Source organism: Octopus bimaculoides, chromosome 14 (assembly GCF_046866305.1).
Source record: "Octopus bimaculoides isolate indiv1 chromosome 14, ASM4686630v1, whole genome shotgun sequence".
Taxonomy (NCBI): Eukaryota; Metazoa; Mollusca; class Cephalopoda; order Octopoda; family Octopodidae; genus Octopus; species Octopus bimaculoides.
This window is the reverse complement of record NC_142941.1, coordinates 25,638,670-25,664,881: the sequence shown is the minus strand read 5'-3', so window position 1 is coordinate 25,664,881 and position 26,212 is coordinate 25,638,670. Positions and strand designations below refer to the sequence as shown.

Here is a 26,212-nt window from a genome sequence, read left to right as displayed (position 1 = left end):
TTAAATTGGTTGCCGTTTTAAAGGGATTGGCATTTGGTTTCTAAGTACTGTTGATTTGTTCTTCATGGTTGGTTACACATGCGATTGTCCTTAGCTGACCTTTAAGAATCGGCCCATATGCATACATACGTGGCCGTTCACATATATTCATATACATACCAACGTTCGGATACATACACACACACGCGCTTGGGGAACTACTTTCCGTAGGAACAATTTTAGTGATTGAAAATAAATGTCCAACTTACACCTTCTTGTTGACTCCAATTTTTTTCAATCTATATACATAAATAGCAATTTCTGTCTGTTTGTGGCTTTGTGTGTGCGTGTGTGTTTGAATTTGTGAACTTGTTACTTTATCTCCTCCGAAGCTATCCAACCGATCATGATGAAACCTGACGCGTGTGTAAGGCTTATGCCCATGCGGTCATTTACGGACTTGGAATTTAAAAAAAAATAGTTAAAATGTTCATCAATTATGTAGTATATATATTCATTTCATTTCATTTCATTTCTTCTAGTTTCAGCTCATGAGCTGTGGCCATGCTGGGAGCACCGCCATTTGGTATTGCTACACAATTTTACTTCACAAATTTTACTTCAGGATTTGACATTTGGTGCATGAGAGAGTTTGATGCAGCTTCCCCCATCTGCACCTCCTGCCGCGAAGTTGGTTCATCTGGGACGCCTGACAGGAAGAGGTCCAGCCTCATCTTGAAGACACCTACATCCACCCTATGCAGGTCTCTCAAGTCCCTCGGGATGATATTGAAGAGCTGTGGACCTCTGAAGCCCAAGCTATTGCAGTATCTTGTCCTACATCTTGATGGCAAATTTGGAGTCCTTGGCACTATGCAATGGCGTCCAGTTCTTTTATTTGTGTAACTTTCGATGCCAAAGTTTGGGACAATTCCTTCGAGGATCTTCCAGATGTATATATGTATATGTATATATATAGATGTTTATGTATAGATGTATATGTATAGATGTGTATATATAAATGTATATAGATGTGTATATATAAATGCATATATATGTATATATAGGGATGTATATGTATAGATATATATGTATAGATGTGTATATACATAGATGTATATATAGGGATGTATATGTATATATATATAGATGTATATGTATATATATATATGTATATAAATGTATATGTATGTATGAATATATATGTATATATATGTATATATATAGATGGATATATATATATACATATTTATGTATGTATATATGCATACATATATATATATATATATATATATATATATATATATATATGTATGTATATATATGCATACATACATATGTATATATATATATATATATATGTATATATATATACATATATATATGTATATATATGTATGTATTTATGTATATATTCATATACACATATGTATATATACATATATATATATATATATATATATATATATATATATATATATATATATATATATATATATATATATATATATATATATATATATATATATATATATATACGGTTTAGATATAGATTCAAGGCTTGAATATGGTACTGATGCGAAGGCACCCGAATATCGCATCCCAAAAGGATGGGTGATTAAAATCAAACAATAAGCAACACGGATTTCAAAAGTGATTGCAGTACGCACGTTTCATGCTACTTCAATTTATTTAAGTAATGCGAGCATTACTTAAATAAATTGAAGTAGCATGAAACGTGCGTACTGCAATCACTTTTGAAATCCGTGTTGCTTATTGTTTGATTATATATATATATATGTATATATATATATATATATATATATATATATATATATATATATATATATATATATATATATATATATATATATATATATATATATATATATATATGTATGTATATATACATATATACATGTACATATACACTTTATTTAAAAGCAGCAGAAATATAACAAAAGCTGTTACTCAGAGTTTCACGTTCCCGTTCATCGGACAGTTTTGTTTAAAATGGGAGAGAAATGATGATGCAATCAAAACTAATATAAATTAAAAAACATGGATTTGTTTCATTGGTCGTTTCAAATAACCGTCTTAGGTATGCAATGAACAAAATAAACAAAACAAATGAATTCAATATAGATTCATCCTATTTTTAAAAGATCAAAGAAAACATTAAATTGAAACGTGGGTTCAAAATACATATTGTAAATAATAATATTCGAATTATCACTCAATTAACACATTAAAATAAAAATAAAATTTACGCTGCATTAAATAAAAAATAAAAATTTTACAACAGTATATGCGCATACTAGACTATCTACAACATACATACAGACAATATACGTATGCACGATAACACATGTATACAAATACATATATGCACGCAATCATGCTCGCATACGAAAATTATTCAGCGTTGGAACAGGCAAGTGTATCTTAAACTAATGGAGGGGGGAAGTAATGGGTGGAGAAGAGTAACGTATAGATAAAGACGTTACTAATGGGAGAAAGCATGGTTTTCGCGAGGAAAGAAAGAAAGAAAGAAAGAAGGGAAGAAAGAAGGAAAGAAAGAAATAAAGAAAGAGAGAAAGAAGGAAAGAAAGAAGTTAGTGGAGTGTATATAACAAACGCACACAAAATTGGATTACGTATATATGTGTATACAAAAAGTATATTAGCATCATATATACAGATATATAGGGATATATATACGCGAATACACACAAATATAATTGTATACATGCGTACGCACACATTCAAGCATGTATGCGTATAAGCATGAGCGCACATTCTCATACATAACATAGACGCACACACACGAATATATGTATGTGTAAATATAAGCATACACTCTTACCCATGCATATACGAAGACGCACACACACGAAACCATGTATATATGTGCACACATACGAATACATATGCATTGTCAATACAGACGTCCACATAAAAAACTTTTAGGTCTTAACGTATATATGCAGACAACCTTTTTAAGAAATTGCTGAGTGTATAATAGCAAAAATTGGGCAAAATACATTCATAATATAATCCCATATATCGAACTATCCATAAAAACGGTTAAATTTGTTTAGAAAATATTTTAAAATAAATAAAGATAGAATAAAAGAAAAGAAAAACAAGAAACCTATGCATATAACAGTCGAAGGCTTTCTTAAAAAATGTAGGGATCTATACAATATTCTTGCAATGTGAAGTAAATCATGTATAACGAGGTACAAATTCAATAATGACATTGCAAACTGGTTTCAAGGAGCTAAAAATTATCAAAAATATACTACCCATATGGGATTATTAGCCCACATTTTAAATTTAGATGCATGTCTACATGAATTTTAAAGTTCGCGTCTTTGGTCTATAGCTTGAAATAAAATATGAAATGTTTCTAATAGACGCTAATCACATTTAATTAGACTTTTGTGGGCACCGTGCCTGTAAGGCGATGCTATACCTAAAGCTATACCTAAAATCATCCATGTCACGTTGAAAGGTCAAGTTTTGCTTTCTTTTAATTGCCAGACGTAGTTTGCCAGGCTGGTTTTTGTCCTATTTTCGGGGTATCTGAATGAATTTTTATGCGAATAAAGCCTGGTTTTGAATGAATTTTCAGAAGCCCCTGCGTAAGTTCCATATTCATGTGAGCCTTCTATCTGAACTTTGGCTCTATACACGATACCTTTTTCGAGACATCTCCCTTCCAACGGACAGCAGGTCCCATCTTTGAAATTGCAGCTTTTTGGAAAAGAATCGGCATTATGATTTTTAGCAATTATCTTGTTGTTGTTTTGGCTAATCAAAGAGGCGAAGTTTTTGCAGCAAGAATAGCTGATCTTAAGCGTTCTTCTATTGAATATTGAGGTTGAAAGTGTCTCGAGACTAATTTTTAAATTTCCTTACCTATATTAGTTCTTACGGCCATATTGAAAGTTGGGTTGAACCACAAAAGTTTCTTGGTCCTAGTTCTACGTGTTACGTTGTTGTTAGCATTAAATTAAGTATACTGGATCCTCTCAGAGAATCCACTATTCCTTAATGCACTATTATAATAAGGTGCTGCGTTTTGGAATTTTGCCTCATCCGAAGAAATTGAGGATATTCGCCTGCCTAAGTTACTAACTAAGTTTCTAAGAATAACTGGCGGATGGTTGGATTCTTTGCTAATATAAGATAGTTTATCATTAGACTTACGGTAAGGTTTGAATTTATCTGAATTCAAGACTAAATTTACATCTAAGAAATCTACTTTTTTGAGGTTAGTATCTATTGTAATCCGCAAGCCTATTCTTTGGAAGAAAGCAATTAGATCCTTCCTAAGTTTATCTAATTCATGGCCGTTTAAATTATGGGTGACTATAAGACTATAAGACCGTCATCCCAATATAATCCTGCGTCTATAAACGGGAATTCTAGCTTCAGATTGTGCAAAATGTAAGCTCCTATAAGCGTACATAACTCAGCCCCATCGTATGCCCCCATCGGTACAGCGAAAAGAGAATCTACATTCTTTTTAATACAGGTACATTCCTCATAAAAAAGAAGTGATTTTCTTGCATATATGATAATATCTATTTCCAAGCTATCGATGTTGACATACTGTTTGGCGAATTCTAATGCTTTCAGGAGCACCGATGGGGGCATACAACAGTACGCTTATAGGAGCTTACATTTATGCATATATGTATTTGTATACATGTTTATTCGTCCATGTATATTTATATGCCTATATACGTATATTGTCTGTACGTATGCATCTGTGTATTTTGATGTATATATGTATGTTGTAGATAGTCTAGTATGCGTATATACTGCTGAAAATTTCTATTTTTTATTTAATGTAGCGCAAATTTTATTTTAATTTTAATGTTAATTGAGAGATATTTCGAATATTATTATTTACAATATGTATTTTGAACCCACGTTTCAATTTAATGTTTTCTTTGATCTTTTAAAAATAGGATGAATCTATATTGAATTCATTTGTTTTGTTTATTTTGTTCATTGCATACCTAAGACCGTTATTTGAAACGACCAATGAAACAAATCCATGTTTTTTAATTTATATTAGTTTTGATTGCATCATCATTTCTCTCCTATTCTTAACAAAACTGTCCGATGAACGGGAACGTGAAACTCTGAGTAACAGCTTTTTGTTATATTTCTGATGCTTTTAGATAAAGCATATTACTCTACCTCTGGTATTTGAGTACTCTTTTTTCCACCTTGTTTCACATTTACGTGCTTACTCCTATGTATATATATATATATATATATATATATATATATATATATATATGATGTATATGTGTATATATGGTATATCAGGTAATCCCATAAGTTCTGTCCGAATTTTGAATAAAGAAAACAAGTGATCAAATGTTATATTTAATTGAAACTTAATCATCAATGTACTTTCCCTGATTATCTATGACTTCCTTCCATCTATTTACAAGCTTTTTAATCCCTTCAATGCAAAACTCTTTTGGTTTCAAAGCGAAGAACTCTGAAATGTCCGTTTCAACCTCCTTCTGGCTTGCGAAAGTTATATCCCCCAAATGATTCTGTAAACTACGAAACAAATGGTAGTCTGAAGGATCAAGGTCGGGAGAATAAGGTGGATGAGGAATTTTTTCCCAACCAAGCTCTTCGATCTTCTGTGATGTGATCTTTGCAGTGTGGGGTCGCACATTGTCCTGATGAAACATCACTCCTTTTCGATTCACTAAAGCGGGTCTTTTTTCCTTCAAAGCTTGGTTCAAACGCTCTAATTGCTGACAGTAGACTCGAGCATTGATTGTTGCATTAGGTGGTAACTATTCAAAGTGAATTACTCCTTTATAATCTCACCAGATACAGAGAAGAACCTTTTTCCTATGAAGTTCCCTTCTCGGTTGTGGTGGAGCTTTCTCTCTTTTACCAAGCCACTGTTTACGACGTTTAACATTTCGATAGAAGATCCATTTTTCTTCACCAGTCACAAGTCTATCCAAAAAGAGTGAAATGAGTTCGCGAGAATGGGAAGAAGAGCAGATGTCAACTCGGGATTTGCGGTTGCTTTCGGACAATTCATGAGGCACCCATTTTCCAAGTTTAGGAACCTTTCCAAGTTTTGTTGAAGATGATGATGAACAGTTGTACGGTTTGAACTAAGCTTTATTGCTAATTCTTCAACTGATAATACAGGATTTTCTTCAATTTATGCCTCAAGAAGTTTATCATCAACCTCAACTGGGCGTCCTGTTCGATCTTCATCTTAAAAGGCTAAAATCTCCACTTCTGAATTTTGCAAACCATCTTTTGCAAGTTCTTTCATTCAAGCATTCTTTCTCATAAACTGAGTGCATGTTTCGAGTCGCTTCGGCTGCAGAGTTTCCTTTTTTTGTACTCATAAAATATTATGTGCCTCAAATACTCTTTGGATACTTCCATGTTAGAAAGAGTTTTAATGAAAGAAATTTTAATTCTATTATTCTGTAAAATAATATTTAATTAGTTTAAATGTACACAAATGCATAAAAATAATTTTTAATTCCATTATACATTCTAAAATACTATTAAATTTCATTCAATTTTAAAAAGGTAAAATCGAACAGAACTTATGGTATGACCTGATATATATATATATATATATATATATATATATATATATATATATATATATATATATATATATATATATATATATATATATATATATATATAACAAAAGAAGGGGTGTATTTCCACGCAGGAAAAATTATAGGCAAATTTGTTGTTGAAAATGCACCCAAATTTGAAAAACTTGTTATTGTTTAAAATAAATTTATTTACATATATACCAAACTATTTTCAACAATATTTTTTTGTAAAAATTTAGAATTATGAATTAGAAGAAAGCATCTTTAAAAGTTTCAATGTTGACAAATTTAAATGTTCATAACAGACAAATTTGGAATTATGAATTAGAAAAACATGTTAAAAAATGTCAATGTTGTCAAGTTTAAATATTCATAACAATCAATAATATTAAAACTGTGCATCAATTTGTTTGAATGTACAAAGCTCATTACTGGTAGTATTGATAGACATGAAATGAATATCATCAAAGTTTCAGTCATACTGAGTTAAGAGAGAAAAAGAAAACAAGGGAGATAACGAAGACAGCAAGCAAAAAAGGGATTTGGTTTATAGTTTCTCTGATCCTCTTTCCATCGTGCGTACGAACTCTCGTTTTTAAAATTGTTTGTTGTTCCTGGTTGTTTTTTTCTGGAGAGATTGAGTCTTTTTCTTTTTCCCTTTATTGTTTTTATTCTTTCTAAAGGATATTCAGCTGTGGTTTTATATTTTTTAATGAGTATGCTTTCCTTATTTATACGGAATTGGGTTGAAGTGTTTCCAGTGCATTGATAGAGAGGGAAGGTTTGGTATTTCGGGTCTATGTCTCAATGGTCTCGATGTTTGCTTACGGGAGTTTTCCTAGTCGTGGGGTCTCGGATTTGTTGCTTTTGCACTGTTAGTCTGTCTCTCAAGGTTAAACTAGTCTGACCTATATAATCTCCACCACACCCTCCACATTTGAGAACATAGATTAAATTCTTCGAAGCACAGGTGAAGTGATTTTTTACGGTAAAAGTTTGACTTGACTAAAATTTGTATGTTGAGCCCTCTAAGAGGAAGATTCAAGTTCCGCAGTAAGGGCGGTTGCACTTTTTGACTAGTGGAGTTGTATTTTTGGTGGGTAATTTGGTGCTGGTGAATAACTTGAGAGATTGCGGTTGTCTCTTACTTTTAATAATCCTATGTGTTTCCAGTGCCATGTGGCCATGATGGAGCACCGCCTTTAGTCGAGCAAATCAACACCAGGACTTATTCTTTGTAAGCCTAGTACTTATTCTATCGGTCTCTTTTGCCGAACCGCTAAGTTACGGGGACATAAACACACCAGCATCGGTTGTCAAGCGATGTTGGGGGGACAAACACATACACACATACATATATATATACATATATACGACGGGCTTCTTTCAGTTTCCGTCTACCAAATCCACTCACAAGGCTTTGGTCGACCCGAGGCTATAGTAGAAGACACTTGCCCAAGATGCCACGCAGTGGGACTGAACCCAGGACTGAACCCGGGACCATGCGGTTGGTAAGCAAGCTACTTACCACACAGCCACTCCTACGCCTATATATATGTACTATAGCCTCAGGCCCACCACAGCCTTGTGAGTGGATTTCGTACACGGAAATTGAAAGAAGACTGTCGGATATATGTGTATATTTGTGGTGTGTGTGTTTTTGTAGCCGCATCATCGCTTGACAACCGATGTTGCTGTGTTTACGTCCCCGTAACTTAGCCATTTAACAAAACACACCGATAGAATAAGTACTAGGCTTACAAAGAATAAATCCTGGAGTCGATTACTTCGACTAAAAGCAGTGCTGCAGCATGGCCGCAGTCACATGACTGAAACAAGTAAAACAATAAAAAACTATGCCATTTTAATCCCGAGCAATGCCGGATATCTCTGCTACACACACAGACATGTGTGTGTGTGTGTGTGTGTGTGTATTGAGAGAAAGAGAGAGATAGAGAGGGGGAGAGTGAAAGAAATATTGGTATGTCAAATACCATGCAAAATAATTTTTATGAAATGAGGAATTATGTACATTATTTACATATTATTTTTATTATTCAGGTCACTGCCTGGAATCGAACTCGGAATTTTGGAGTTAGTAGCCCGCGCTCTTAACCACTACGCCATATGCTCGTAGTGGTTAAGAGCGCGGGCTACTAACCCCAAAATTCTTTGTTCGATTCCAGTCAGTGATCTGAATAATAAAAATAATAATGATAACATCGAAAAATACCTTAGGAATGAGAACCCAGGTTAGAAAATTCCCTAAGACACCTGATGAAGGCAGGAGAGTATATCAGCCGAAATGTTGTGTTAACAACAAAAAACAAGATGAGGACAAATATCCGTTAAATGTAAATAATGTACATAATTCCTCATCTCTTAAATATAGAACTGTATTAAATAATTTTTGATTTATCAAAGTTTTCTCCGCCTCTAGCAGGTGTATCGTAATTATCAAACAATACGACCAGCTCCACTTGATAAAGGGAGACAGTTTCAAGGTTCAAGGATTTCTGACAAGGGAAAAAAAGAACAAGCTTATTGTCTGCAGGTAAGCGGACGGTCGTGAACAAATGTTTCTGGCACGACAATTGCCCAATCTTACATGCACTAGCCAAACGACTTAGACTTATGCAAAGGTAATTTGTTATGGCCTAGGTAATTTGCATAATTTAAATAAAATTGAGCTAAGAGAAATAACTGGAAGTTATAGGCGGCGAGCTGGCAGAAACGTTAGCACGCCGAGTGAAATGCTTAGCGGTATTTCGTCTGCCGTTACGTTCTGAGTTCAAATTTCGCCGAGGTCGACTTTGCCTTTCATCCTTTCGAGGTCGATAAATTAAGTACCAGTTACGCACTGGGGTCGATGTAATCCCTTCGTCTGTCCTTGTTTGTCTCCTCTATGTTTAGCTCCTTGTGGGTAATAAAGAAATAAGAAATAACTATAAGTGGTCAGTGGCATATATTTGAATAACATGGGCAAATATCAATACGTCAAATACCATACAACAAAAATTATTCATTCATTAAAAGTATCTCCACCTCTAGAGGATGTATCATAATTACCAAATGACAATTATGCCCAGCTCCACTTGAGAGGAGAAAGTAACCTCAAGATTTGAGAATTCTCTGCATGCTATTAAGGAAAAGGAAAGGCTTCTCATTTGGAGATAAGATTCCACTCTCTCTCTCTCACCTACTACCTGTTCATCCTCCCTCTAAAGCAAAACTCACCCATAGCTTTCGTATTCTTCTTTCTGATCCAACAACCGCCTCTATCTTTTCCACACCGCCTCTCCTGTCTTTTAAAAAAGATAGAAGTCTTAGAAATCTCCCTGTTAAAAGTTTCACAGCTCTCAGCTTCGCACACTCTGTAACCTTTAAATGTTCTCGCCGACGATGTAACACATGCCCCTACATCAGCAATGTCACCATCATCACGGGTCCCAAGAAGCAATATCACATAACACAACACTTCTGTTGCACTTCGGCAAATCTCATATATTACATCATATGCAAACTCTGCAGTGCTCTTGACATTGGAGAAAGAGGGCGACGGTGTTTGCAAGCAAGGAAAGTCGTATGTTGCTAGCAGTCGTGTGTAGTGTCCGTAGTTGGCGAGGGATCGGCAAAGTCGACACGTGATTACAACTGAAGTATCTGGCCGTCGTCCCCGATGTCAACTCGAGGTAAGAACAACTTTATTTCGTGCCTTTAAACCGTAAGCTATTTCGGCACGTCGTTACCAGCTGTGAAGGTATGTTCGAGAATTATATATATATATATATATATATATATATATATATATATATATATATATATATATATATATATATATATATATATATATATATATATTTTATTTCTGTTTTTCTTCCTCGTTTTTTTTTTGTGTGTTCCTTCCATTCCGACCACCGACGCACGATGGTCATAAAAATCAGAATCGGTAGACAGACGAGGAGTAGATAGATGACTACGTGAGCGAAATTAGAAGGTTAATGGGCCTAGCAGGATTTTTACGTGGAGCAACAATGGAGTGGCTTTTGTGACCGGATTCACCGACCATATCTCTCTACGTCTGCAGCAGATGCCGGACATCGAAACGATGTCGGTAGGAGAAATGATTGACAAATCGCGGGTGTTGAGGAAAAGCGACACACGCGACGTAGCGACGATAGTGACGGCGGATATGAGCAGAACGAAGAGGCAGGCGGCGAACAACGACAGCGAGAGTCTGGTAAGCGAACAGCCAAGGGACCATGCTTCAGATGTTGAGGTCCGGATATGGTCAGGGAATGTGCGGAACCAAAACCAATGGTGGCGTGTTACCGATGCGACCAACCTGGGCACAAAGCGAATAACTGCAAGCAGGGAAACGAAGAGAGAGGAACTATTCCGCCGCTAGTTCCCTCCTCGACTAATTGAAGGAACACAACCGATCGTTGCCTGTTGCGAGGCTTATGGTTGGGGCAAGGGAAGCACGAGCCCTCGTGGATATGGGTTGTACAACCACCCTGGAAACCGCGAGAATGGTCGTGAGCTGGAGTGGAAATATCATGCTCAGTGCGGTACATGGCAGGGAGGTCAAATGTAGAGGCATCAGCGAAGTGGAGCTGGAGATATATTGAGACTGCAGGCGATTGTAGTTGATGAGGTGGTGGACGGCGTCGACGTAGTGGTCGGAATGGATGAAGAAGAGAGCTTCCGTGCTGAGTTCGACGGTGAAAGATGGACGGTGGAGTACTACCTGAAAGGAGAAGCCAGGTCCGAGTTCGAGAGAGAGGTGAACAGACGGATAGAGGAGGGCATTTTGATATGATAGAGTGAGGAGACAACGAGCGGTTTGATGCCGTTGATGGTAGTGGTTCAGCCGACAAAGAATAAGGTTCGACCGGTGCTGGACTTCAGGGAGTTGAACAAACATATGTCCTGTCATACGGGCGGCGAGGCACCGAACGAGTGTGGAGAAACCCTTCCTGAGTAGATGCGAATGAGGGGAGTGACTGCGATCGTCGACCACAAGTCAGCCTGTCTGCAGCTCCATGTACCAGAGAAGTTGTGGAAGTAGCAACTGGTGAAGTACAAAGGCAGAACATACTGCCTGATTCGACTGCGTTTCGGTCTGAGTCGACTGCCTGAGTTCAACACCGAAGATCATGGTGAAGGTTCTCAAGGCGCTTCTGAGCAAAGAGGCCAAAGTGGAGCAGGTTACCAGCTCATATGTTGATGATATCCTGGTAGATGAGAATGTGGTATCGATAGAAGAAATCGTGGACCATCTACGGAGGTTCGAACTGACGACAAAGCCGCCAGAGGGAGGTACGGCGTTGGGACTCGGGAGGTACGGCGGTGGGACTCGGGTTCGAAAGAGATGAAGTGGGTAAGTTTGTGTTTGTGGGGAGCTGGTGGGTCACTACTCTGTTGCAGGATGGCTCCGAATGGCATGTAGCTATATCAAAAGGCAAGCAGAATGAGTGAACTGGGATGATAAAGTGGGAGAGAAGGCGATGGTATGGTGCAAGGCGAGCAGCATAGCGTTGGGAGTCATTTTTGAAATGGGAGGTATTGAAGCGGCGTGACTTAGGAAGAAGGATGACTACAACTATACCAACATAGCTGAGCTGGACGCTGTGTGAAAGTGTATGAACCTAACGCTGAGATGGGGACTGCGAGTTGTCGAGGTCCAGACTGATTCTGCCACGGTGCGAGGGTGGCTCGAATCAATGATCACCAACCGGAAGAGGATTCGCACGAAAGAGGCGCGGAAATGGTGATTAAGTGTCGCCTGGGAATCCCGAGGGAGCTAGCTGCTGAGTTCGGCCTAGAGTTGCATGTGGTTTTTGTTCCCCCCGGAAAAGAATAAGGTGGACGTTCTAATCAGAGTGAAAAAGCATTAGTTGGAAACAGCAGAGGATGTTCCGAGTGGGGTAGCAGCGGTTTGTCAGTTGGAAAGCACAGAAATGAGGAGGCTTCACAACATGCACCACATGAGGATCGACAGGACGTTGGTTTTGACCAGGATGGTCGACCCCGATGTCACCAGGGAGAGCATTCGGAGGACAGTGGAGAATTGCAACAGATACGAATCTATCTATCCTGCTCCGAGCGCACACGAAACAGGAAAGATTCGAGTGGATGAAGAGTGGAAGAGGCTAGCCATTAACGTGATGCACTATCGAAGAGAGGTGTACCTTTCAATGGTCGACTATGGACCGGGGCGAATGGTTATATGGAGAGAAATCACAGCGGAGACTGCAGTCAAAGCTGCAGAAGCGCTGAATGCGGTGTTCTTGGAAAGAGGACCTGCAGACGAGCTATTGATGGACAGCAGCACAGTTTTTCGCTTAGAGCAGCTGAAGGAGATGCTCGAAAGGTGGAGGACAAGACGCTTCTTTAGAGCTGAATACAGGTCAGGTAGAAACGGGATTGTGGAACAGCACCACCGTACGATTAAAGACATGGCTGAGAGGGGACGAGTTGCCCCCATGGAGGCAACCTTCTGGTACAATATGTCACCCAGGGTAGTGCAAGCCGAAGAGTCGGTCCCGCAAAGGGCCATATACCTGTACAGCAGCCAGAGGTGGAAGGGGTTACATCGGTACAGGTTGGGAGGAAGTGTGGGTGAAGCTCCCGAACGCTCAGTGTACCCCGAATAATGTATCAGTGGATGGAATGCTGTGTCACGTCCTGGGTATTCGAAGGGTGATTAGCTCTTCCTATGACGAAGAAGGAGAAGCCGGCCTCGTAACCCTACGGAGATTTCAAAGTTCGTCCTCCCAAGTGGATGGATGATTACGAAACAGAATAGAGGAGCAATGATCTTTAGATCAGGGAGGCATGTGGTGGAAGGATAATTGATTGGAGAGAAGAAAGAAAGAGGTCGCGAGAGGACAGGACGCGAAAGGACCGGAAGACGAGATTACGTCACGTAGGCGAACGACAGTTCAAGTCGGTCTCTTTCTTACGGTGTCTGCAGGCAAAGAAAGTCGTGTGCTGCTAGCGTAGTGGTCCTAGCTGGCGAGGGATCGGCAGAGTCGATGCGTGATTACAACTGAATGATCTGGCTGTCATCCCCGATGTAAACTTTATTTCGTGCCTTTAAACCACAACCGTCAACAGCGAGATCAGCAATGAATACTTTCATACTTATTCTGAATACGTCAAGGCAATTTCAGTGTGTTCAACTCATAAAGTAAATATTACACTTTATAGGTTAATACGTCTCGGGTGCCTTCCTGAGCTAAATATATAGTTGCATCCCTCATGATAGCAAATTTGTTTTTGACAATGTGGTAGTCCCCTTTTTTGGATTAGAAGACCGAAAATATGTACGTAGGTACAGTTGACTCCGTTAGGGCACAGCTGATGTCGTACTATGGGAGGCAACTCTTCATTTTCTCCCGGAAAATGTAACTTTTTATCACCGTTTTCGTTCCGCTTTTTAGCACCACCGAGTGAGCCAGGACTTTATATTCACCTCAAGCATAAAAGAGACTAGGCATTTCCGGCCAGCATATTTGAAGAGACGTCAATATTGCCAAGCATACCAATCGACGCGAAACCGTCGGTAAATTTCTGACCAGTTATATGCCATAACAAAGAATATACTGCTACGCAGTATAAAAGTATAATCGCTCGATTTGTCCTTTAGAGTGTACTTTCTGACAACCAACCGATAATATATGTGTGCGCGCGCGCAACGCGCGCGAGTTTGTGTGCGTGCGTGCGTGCGTGTGTGTGTGTGTGTGTGTGTGTGTGTGTGTGTGTGTGTGTGTGTGTGTGTGTGTGTATGTGTGTGTTTTTGTGCATGTGTGTGTTTGTGCTTGTGTGTGTGTGCGTGCTGTATCTACATGTGTGCGTATGTACATGTATATAATGCATATATACATAATAATGTGTACGTACACAAAAAGAAAAGTGCACAGTATATTATGCTAGAACTTATGATTGTAGGTGGGCAGTTTGTGACATAGGCAGCCGTTACTCCGTGTTTTACAGCTGCAAAAGCGTGCGCCTAATCGATCAGTTGCTCACTATGAGTCAAACCTTAGCCGCACACAGTTTAAAAGTTGGGTCCTTGTAAACTGTTCGTAAATTTAGTATCCATTCTAGGAGCCAGTAAATTAGCACCGAGAAGATTCTGCGTTTCCAAACCAGTGGTATTTAGAGCTACATTCATTCTACCTGATAGTATGTAGAGGAACTATATAGGTATGACCAGAAGAGCGTAACAACTTCTGAATTCCTTTAGGTCCAGAGACAGAGTAAATTCCTTAATCCTGTCTCATTTAGTTTGGAAGTTTGAGACCATAGAAATGACTGCTCCGTTATAGAGTCAGCAGAGACTCTCCACATTACAACTGCAAATCCTGTAGCAGCTCGCAGTATCGCACAGAAGGAAAACAAATGATTTTTAATTGCCACACTGAGATTTTGGATAATTTTCATCTGATTAAAGAGGAAATGGAAGTTAATTTGTTGTATCTTAGTAGCGTCTTTACACTCTGATAGTGCCGTTCAGTGACTCACGCGAATAGTGTGTAACAACTGATCACGTGACCTGTTTCGTTGAATTGGTACAAAGTTAACTAACGACCCATAAGGATCCACCATACAAAAGTAGATTCAGAAATACACGCATTCACGCACACACATACACGCATGTAACCATTCATACATGTACACATGTATACGTACCCACGCGAGCACGCACAAACAGCTTCTGCATCAAAAATGTAACAATAATTAAAATAGTTGTTTTCTGAACTGTGTATTTGAATGCTTTGGCTACACCTTTTATTGAATACACACATACACACACACATACATACACACACACATACATACACACACATACATACACACACATACAGACACATATACACACATACATACATACATACATACATACACACGCACACACACACACACACACACACACAACACACGCAAAGGCGTACACGTATACACAATATCTGATATTTGTATCTCTCTCTTTCACTACATATCTATGCATGTTTGTGTGAGTATCTGTGTAGATGTGTGTGCGCGTGTATGTGCATGAGTGCATGTCTCTCATAATAATATTTTCGTACTTTCTTTTTTTTTTACCAGTAAAAGAAGGTGCATCATTGTCATTCCTAGTACAATTTTTCCAAACGTCTTTATCTTCCCAGGCACACTAATTTGCAATCGGGAAATACCTAAAGTCTTAGAACCTGATATTACACAAAATAAGTGGAGCTCATATATTTCTGCTTCTGACAAGGCAGACAAAGCTCCCTACGGTTGCAGATATAGCCATATCACGTGACTTTGAATTTTGATGCAGAGCATCTTAATTCTCGTCAGTGGCTCTTACTGCGCCTAGGGTTAAGCTCAACTCACCTTGTCAGCTTATAAGAAAAACCATTGAATTGCAGGGAGGTTTATATAAAGACGATGCTCTATTTATTATCCCTAGCGACAACAAATCGATCATAGAAAGAATGAGGAAAAGAATTAGAAATTTTTTAAAAGCTTCAACTTACGTTTCAATATGGCACAAAAGTGGAAATTTTTTTGGATACTACATTAGACATTAACTCAGGATTATACCACCCCTGCAGAAAACCAGGCGAAGTTACGAAGTATGTGAACAAATTATAAGATCAGTACCCCCTGATATATTAAAATCAGTAGTTAAAAGTATTTCTAAAAGAATTACGAAGTTATCAGCAAAAAAGACATTTTTAATACCCATTCCCACCAGTATAACTTCGCTTTGTATCCTGCCTTAGAAGGCAGGCTACAACCATGGAATTACTTTTCTTAATCCAGAAAGTATAACACCTACTAATAGTAGAAATAATGAGAATTTAAGTGAGTGGGGGAATACAGGCTTACTTGGTCAGGAAAACAGACCTACTATAAAAGCAACCAACAAATCCATCGATTTAAATACAGAAGATAAGTAACAACAGGAAATTAGATGCTAACCAATAGGGATATTAGTTTGTATAATAAATGTAGTGGTGCGATTGAGCGGATTACGCCACCCTGTAATAATAAGAAAAATACCAATAGTATAGCCATATCTAATAATCAAGTCGCGACTTTGGGAAGCGTTGAAAGAGCAGGTAGATTCCGCTTTTACATACGTAAGAGGTCTGAAAATAATGATTTGGTCTGGTATAACTGTGCCATATCCACAAACACATATAAGAAATTTATGGCAATTTTAGAAAAAACTTCCCTGCTTCCCCCAGATACAATAGAATATTTTCCCGCAAAACAGCTTGAATCTTGTATTTCCTATTTTTTTAATATAAGTTCTTATTTTGTTTTCTTATTTTGATATTCTTACCTATTAACCTCTTACCCATTATAAGTTGTCACTGTTCTTTGTCAAAAGTAAAATGTAAAGCTTTGTATGAACTTTGTTGTGTTAAGTACTGATTATCACAGAAGTAATAAAATACAGATATACATTCTTTGATAATAATAAGAAAATGTTAAAAACAGTTTACAAGAAAGCATTTAAGAAAGTAATCAGAGTTCCGTTCTGATTACTTTCTTAAATACTTTCTTGTAAACTGTTTTAACATTTTCTTATTATTATCAAAGAATGTATATCTGTATTTTAATACTTTTGTGATAACCAATACAAAGCTCATACAAAGCTTTACCTTTTACTTTTGACAATCTTTTTCTAAAAAAGTGAAACCGGTCAAGTGAATAAACATGTTTAAAATTGCATTTTCAAACCTTCTTTCATGTATATTTCCACTCGTGCGGTACCTTACAACTTTACTTTGTTATATATATATATATATATATATGTGTGTGTGTGTGTGTGTGTATGTGTGTGTGTGTGTGTGTGTGTGTATAGGCGTAGGAGTGGCTGTGCGGTAAGTAGCTTCCTTACTAACCACATGGTTCCGGATTCAGTCCCACTGCGTGGCACCTTGGGAAAGTGTCTTCTACTATAGCCACAGGCCGACCAAAGCCTTGAGTGGATTTCGTAACGGAAACTGAAAGAGGCTCGTCGTATATATGTATATATATGTATGTATGTTTGTGTGTATGCTTGTGTGTCTGTGTTTGTCCTCCCCAACATCGCTTGACAACCGATGCTGGTGTGTTTACGTCCCCGTAACTTAGTGGTTCGCCATAAGAGAACGATAGAATAAGTACTAGGCTCCCAAAGAATAAGTTCTGTGGTCGATTTGCTCGACTAAAGGCGGTGCTCCAGCATGGCCACAGTCAAATGACTGAAACAAGTAAAAGTATATATATATATATATATATATATATATATATATATATATATGTGCCATAAATATCGCCATCCGTTTAGAGAAAAATTTGTAGTTTAGAATCAGTAGTTCTTTGACTGCTATTTCTAAATTTTCAGTATGTTGGAGAAGCAACTCAATGCTAATCCCTGTATATTTATGATGATAAATGGTTTTACCGATAAAGGTTTTTTTCATACTGAACTACTTGGCAAAATTGTTAATTGTTAATTCTATTATTAATTGACGATTCCCTGCCCTTATTCTTGTATATTTTATATTTGATATCTCTAAGTTAGATGGTTAAACCGTAATCCCTCCACACGGGACTTCTTTTCATACGGGACTATTTGTGACGCACATGGAATGGATTTCTTTGGGGTGAGATGCCTGAACTCACTGGCCGATGAATTCGTAAGAGCCTTTCTTATCGCTGATTTTTGGTGGCGCATGGCCAAAAATTACCGTGAATTTTTTTTAGAGACACTTTCAAATTTATCAGAATATTTGGACTGAAGATTGGAATAGTGAAATTTTCATTCGCTTAACCATGAAACGATTCGTATCCAATTAACTAAGGACTTGTTTTGTTTACGCTTTTCCCTCCGGTTTTTTGTTCTATGTGTGCCATAAATATCGCCATCCGTTCAGAGAAAAAATTGTAGTTTAGAATCAGTAGTTCTTTGACTGCTATTTCTAAATTTTCAGTATGTTGGAGAAGCAACTCAATGCTAATTCCTGTATATTTATGATGATAAATGGTTTTACCGATAAAGGTTTTTTCATACTGAACTACTTGGCAAAATTGTTAATTGTTAATTCTATTATTAATTGACGATTCCCTGCCCTTATTCTTGTATATTTTATATTTGATATCTCTAAGTTAGATGGTTAAACCGTAATCCCTCCACACGGGACTTCTTTTCATATTTGTGACGCACATGGAATGGATTTCTTTGGGGTGAGATGCCTGAACTCACTGGCCGATGAATTCGTAAGTGCCTTTCTTATCGTTGATTTTTGGTGGCGCATGGCCAAAAATTACCGTGAATTTTTTTTTAGAGACACCTTCAAATTTATCAGAATATTTGGACTGAAGATTGGAATAGTGAAATTTTCATTTGCTTAACCATGAAACGATTCGTATCCAATTAACTAAGGACTTGTTTTGTTTACGCTTTTCCCTCCGTTTTTTTGTTCTATGTGTGCCATAAATATCGCCATCCGTTTAGAGAAAAATTTGTAGTTTAGAATCAGTAGTTCTTTGACTGCTATTTCTAAATTTTCAGTATGTTGGAGAAGCAACTCAATGCTAATCCCTGTATATTTATGATGATAAATGGTTTTACCGATAGAGGTTTTTTCATACTGAACTACTTGGCAAAATTGTTAATTGTTAATTCTATTATTAATTGACGATTCCCTGCCCTTATTCTTGTATATTTTATATTTGTTATCTCTAAGTTAGATGGTTAAACCGTAATCCCTCCACACGGGACTTCTTTTCATATTTGTGACGCACATGGAATGGATTTCTTTGGGGTGAGATGCCTGAACTCACTGGCCGATGAATTCGTAAGTGCCTTTCTTATCGTTGATTTTTGGTGGCGCATGGCCAAAAATTACCGTGATTTTTTTTAGAGACACTTTCAAATTTATCAGAATATTTGGACTGAAGATTGGAATAGTGAAATTTTCATTCGCTTAACCATGAAACGATTCGTATCCAATTAACTAAGGACTTGTTTTGTTTACGCTTTTCCCTCCGGTTTTTTGTTCTATGTGTGCCATAAATATCGCCATCCGTTCAGAGAAAAAATTGTAGTTTAGAATCAGTAGTTCTTTGACTGCTATTTCTAAATTTTCAGTATGTTGGAGAAGCAACTCAATGCTAATTCCTGTATATTTATGATGATAAATGGTTTTACCGATAAAGGTTTTTTCATACTGAACTACCTGGCAAAATTGTTAATTGTTAATTCTATTATTAATTGACGATTCCCTGCCCTTATTCTTGTATATTTTATATTTGATATCTCTAAGTTAGATGGTTAAACCGTAATCCCTCCACACGGGACTTCTTTTCATACGGGACTATTTGTGACGCACATGGAATGGATTTCTTTGGGGTGAGATGCCTGAACTCACTGGCCGATGAATTCGTAAGTGCCTTTCTTATCGTTGATTTTTGGTGGCGCATGGCCAAAAATTACCGTGAATTTTTTTTAGAGGCACTTTCAAATTTATCAGAATATTTGGACTGAAGATTGGAATAGTGAAATTTTCATTCGCTTAACCATGAAACGATTCGTATCCAATTAACTAAGGACTTGCTTTGTTTACGCTTTTCCCTCCGGTTTTTTTTTCTATGTGTGCCATAAATATCGCCATCCGTTTAGAGAAAAATTTGTAGTTTAGAATCAGTAGTTCTTTGACTGCTATTTCTAAATTTTCAGTATGTTGGAGAAGCAACTCAATGCTAATTCCTGTATATTTATGATGATAAATGGTTTTACCGATAAAGGTTTTTTCATACTGAACTACTTGGCAAAATTGTTAATTGTTAATTCTATTATTAATTGACGATTCCCTGCCCTTATTCTTGTATATATATATATATATATATATATATATATATATATATATATATATATATATATATATATATATATATATATACTATTTATTAAAGCTGAAAAAATCATCACTCAGTGCTTCACATTACCATGAAATAAATAATATATTACTCTACCTTTGGTTTTTTAGTACAATTCTTCCACCTTGTTTTGCATTTATGTGCTTACTTGTGTGTGTGTGTGTGTATAAATGTCTCTATCCCCTCTTTCTCCGTCTGTCTGTCTGTCTTGCTCTGTATATATACCTCATTACAGCTGTTTCCAACGGATTTCTTAATGAATGCAAGGATAAAAGGCCACATTAAGTAATGGATTTCTATTGGTATCTTACCTCTTATACCCGACTCTAAAAAATCATCGCGCAAGACACTACCAATCTTTGATTATTGGTTTTAATTATCAGCGTTTTCATAAACCCCTTATTCTGCTTCATATCATTTCTGAGTTCATCGTATTATTCCCCTGTATTAATTTTGTTATGTTTTCGTTTAGTGTACAACTACCTCTAAGCATCCTGATAATTGATGTATGATCCTTATTATTGTTGTTACTTATTATGAATTATTATTGCTTCTATATCGATATTTCCATAATTTATATAATCTCATCTATACCATTTAGGTATTTCCCACTCTCATTATTGTCACCACCCTCTCCAGTTATAACCCTGAACCTATTGTTGAGTTATTTCTTTTTAATTTTAAATAAGCTTTTCTTGTACATTTATTGTATGTTTAATTACCTTATATACCCTTTATCTTAGTTTCACCCCTCTCTGGAATAAAATCAAATCTAATAGAATGAGTAGCAGGGAAATACATATATAGTTAACTCAAACATTATCTTTCGGGTTGTTGATAACGAACTAGACTGCTTGGCTCTTTTCTCTCCCCCACACTTAACATGCTCACTAACCCTGAAGCAATAAATCATTTGAACGCCCTACCCGCTAACTAACCTCTTAATGTCTTCCCAGCTTTCCAGACCAGCCTTGGATGGAATCAAGTTCGGCTCGCCACTGCGGTAAAATGTTATTCTTAAATTGTTTGAAATGTTATACATCGTGTGAAGAAAGTGGGTTTCTTTTGGTTATGATGTAATGTACTCATTAATCTATTAAAGAAATCCGTTGGAAACAGCTGTAGTGAAGTGACGCGTATCCATCGTTTGTTATCTATTCGAATCGTTCATAATACTCCTCACTGGAATCCCGATCCGTCAGATATTCTGGAGCATACTAAACACTGTACGACCAATACAACGTACACTTTTGGATTAGTCCGTAGGCTATTAAAATACCAATTTCCTGTATACATAGCATGAATATTTCACTGGATGTACTTCGGTACCTATTATATTTATTTGATTAAAGGTGCTGTTTACAAGTAAATTCGACCCAACCTGGTGCCTATCATTTAAGTATTTGATTCATCTGAATCTTTAATATTGCACATACATACATACATACATACATACATACATACATACATATACATACATACATATACATACATACATGTGTAAAGTATATACATACATATAATAAATATTTAAATATAACATGCATACACACAAACACGCAGACAGGCATGAGCACATACTTCATAATTATCCAGTCAGACAATCTAATTAAAACAATTACCACCATCACCACCACCCCAACATTCAGCCAAACAATGCATTAAAGGTAAAAATGAGAGATGCCAAGTGCATGATTTTCTTCATTTCTTTGTTTCCAATAAACAGTTCAATAGTGAGCATACATTTCAGTTGTTTGCAAAACTGGCAACATAAGAAAATCTAATGAATCAACGTGAATGTGTAAACAAATCTAAAAAGTTTTCTGGAACAACAATATATTACTGAGGAAATGCCAAGTATTGCAACCTTTCTATACATATATTGATACCTACATATATAAACACATAAATCTACAGATGTATAAACACACAACTATTTACATACATATATCTGAGCGCGCGTCTGTGTGTGCATGCTAATGTTTCGCTAACTTAACATCGAATGATGCTTGTAAACGAATGTCATCAATAAACAAGTGGTGTCGATCATTTCCATTTTTCCATGGGACAATATTATCTTACTTAGAATCAGGCGAACCTTGGCGAATGAAAGAGCATCCGGTCGAAGAAAATCTGCCACAACAAATTCTACCTGCCCCGTGCAAGCAAGGAAAAAGGACACTAAAATGAAGCCAACATAGATATATATAAAGAAGTGTATATCCAGATTAAGATAAATGGTAATTAGATCTAATAGTAAAAATAAATGTATACAAATACGTACGGACACACTCAAATACAGACAGACAGACACACACACATACACAGAGGGTGAGTGAGGGTTATGTTTGTCATATTCGAGGCTTCGATGAAGCTGTAAAGTGTTACTCAGGTACTGCTGTATCTTGTTCAGGTATAAAGTGTTACTCAGGTACTGCAGAAACAGCTGTAAGCTAATGAAGATCATAAGACAAACTTTTTGTTCCTTTGTCATCTCATTTTTACACACACACACACACACACACACACACACACACACACACACACACACACACACACACACACACACACACACACAAGCTGTTTATTTAAGCCAAAAAATCTTCAGAAACTTTTACTCAGTTTCACGTTACCGTTCATCGGACAGTTGTGATGGTACATGTAATATGATATGATGTAATATAATGTAGTCATTACAATTCAATGAATAAGCCATTGAATTTGATTGGGTGTCTGATTAAAAAAGTATAAGGTATAGTTATACTGCCAGAGGGGGTAAAAGTCAACGGTAAAATAGAAAAGTGATGATAAAATCGATTAAAAAAAACCTTGTATAAAAAATGGACGGAATATATCCAGAAAAATGAGAATTGATCTATTCCATCTCAATCACAGATTTTTTCATTAATTTCTTTTTAACTAAACACTTTGAAACATCGAATACTGGTAGAATTTCTCACGTAGAACACGGTTTACTCTGAACGTTTCTGACAAAATTTTGTATTTTAGAAAATATTTCGTGTTAAAGTTGTCATATTTGGGTAATTTTAACCAATCAATGACGTGTATTTAGCTGAAGAAATGCACTGCTGTTTGCGGAAGAGCAACAGTCCCCGGCTCATCTCTACTAAATGCATTTGGATATTTTTACTTACTGTCTGTGATTATTTTCACAACTCTGTTCTATTTTATTTTTGTTTACCTGCCTGCGTTAATTTCGGGATTGTTTTCACCAACTTCTGTTTACTTGCATGCGTTAATTTGTATGTGTGACACCTGCCTGGTTATTTTTTTATATGCACCTCTGCCCGAACTGTGTATGCACTGCAATGAAATGTAACAGTGCATTTCGAAGTTTAATATTCCGCATTAAAATTGATTTAATCTTTATCCGTTTGTACTGTTTTTCCTTTTGTTTACATCATATACATGCCACATTATGGGTTAGGTTCGGGTTAGAGCTATGGTTTAGAATTAGGGTTAGATAGCATGCTAAAGTGTAAATGGCCACGTATACTGTATGCTAAAGTAGCACTAAAGATTAATTGATATATTGTTCGTAGAAGTTTGTGTTATTTCACAGTGAAGTTGGAAAGTGTCGGTTGGTTTGTTCATTTGGAATATTTATTGTTGATTCGTGAGAGATTGTTGGATTGTTACGTTCTTACTGCTGCTGCATTGTTATCTTGTTATTGTATCCCACTGGTACCGTGTATCGTAGGCCATTATCCCAATAGTGGTGGTACTACTATATTGGATACAAACCACGTCACAGCATCTGGCGACGAGGGGCTCGAAGCTCACGCAGGTTGTATTTCACATGCAAACCAAGCATTAACCTGTTTTCAGTCCTTTCTTACCAGATTGTCAGCCTTATGAAATTACTTCGTTGCTCATGTTTTTTCATCTGAAGCCATCAACATAATATTATTCAAGATCAACTGTGTCAATCTTACCAGTATTGAGTAGCCTGCAAAAACTATAGGCACAGTTCTTGCCTTTCGTCTCAGAAGGAATACAAAAGCCAAGGACACAGCCCCTTCGTCCCGCCAAATTGTTTAAATTAAACAGAAAAAAACTAAAATAAACAGAGGCCTCTGCTATTCGTGTGAATTAATAAGCTGTATACTATATCAAACTGAGCCCACATCATCATCTTTAACATGTTTCACAGCTCAAACCTTATATTAAATATTTTATCCAATCATTTCTCTCTAGAATGGCAACCTCTACAAGGAATCACTTTTTCTTCAGATATTAATTTACAGAAGTTGAAAAAAAACATCATCTACATTCACATTAACAGTTTGGGAAAGCCTGCAGATATTCTCTGAACACCATTTTTTTCTCTTGCTCGCACTAAATAATAGTACTAATAAGAATTTCTAACAAAGGCACAAAGCAAGAAATTTTATAGAAGGACACAATTAGTCAACTATATTGACCCAGGACTTACTGATCAAGTAATTTATTTTATTGCCCTCAGGAACATAGAAATGTGAAGTAAAGTGTGCTGACACTGCTAACCCTTTCATGACTTAATTTCTGATTGGTAATCTGCTTCAATTAATCTTTAGGGCCACTTTAGCATACAGTATATGTGGCCATTTACACTTTAGCATATTATCTAACCCTAATTCTAAACCATAGCTCTAACCCGAACCTAAACAAAAGGAAAAACAGTACAAACGGATAAAGATTAAATCAATTTTAATGCGGAATATTAAACTTTGAAATGCACTGTTACATTTCATTGCAGTGCATACACAGTTCGGGCAGAGGTGCATATAAAAAATAACCAGGCAGGTGTAACACATACAAATTAACGCATGCAAGTAAACAGAAGTTGGTGAAAATAATCCCGAAATTAACGCAGGCAGGTAAACAAAAATAAAATAGAACAGAGTTGTGAAAATAATCACAGGCAGTAAGTAAAAATATCCAAATGCATTTAATAGAGATGAGCCGGAGATTGTTGCTCTTCCGCAAACAGCAGTGCATTTCTTCAGCTAAATACAAGTCATTGATTGGTTAAAATTACCCAAATATGACAACTTTAACACGAAATAATTTCTAAAATACGAAATTTTGTCAAAAACGTTCAGAGTAAACCGTGTTCTACGTGAGAAATTCTACCGGTATTTGAAGTTTCAAAGTATTTAGTTAAAAAGATTAATGAAAAAAATCTGTGATTGAGATGGAATAGATCCATGAGATTTACAAATAATTAATTAATAGTTGAATAGAATAATAGGTTTGCAAAATTGGATATTTAAAAGTCGAGATTATAATAAAATTTAAAAATAAACTAAATTGGTCGATGAGAACTTAAATAAGTAGACAAGTGTACAATGTGTGTATATATATATATATAAATTTTATATATATATATATATATATATATATATATACATCAAAATTTGAAAACCCTACAAGATTAGGTGAAAAGCGCTTTATATGAATTATAAAACATGTGACATAATAAAAATCTGTAAATGTACAACCATCCAGTTTTTGTGAGTACCTTAATTTTTCTTCTACAATATAATTCCTGTACATCACTTCCAAACCTTCCAATATATATATATATATATATATATATATATATATATATATATATATACACACACACACACACACACACATATATATGCATT

The 26,212-nt window shown here is 36.4% G+C and overlaps 1 protein-coding gene across 16 annotated transcripts in view; it reads right to left on the bottom strand.

Annotated features, from left to right (window-relative positions):
- The window catches only part of LOC106883611 (uncharacterized), a 187,491-nt gene that overhangs the window by 47,885 nt on the left and 113,394 nt on the right, over positions 1–26,212 (bottom strand). For 5 of the 16 annotated variants that reach the window (XR_016244254.1, XR_016244253.1, XR_008265482.2 and 2 more), the window contains one exon: positions 6,788–9,536. The exons of the other annotated variants lie outside the window; for them this stretch is intronic. The gene's annotated coding sequence lies outside the window, so the exon portion shown is untranslated. Of the gene's footprint in view, positions 1–6,787; positions 9,537–26,212 lie in introns of those variants that run through there. 16 annotated transcript variants of the gene reach the window in all.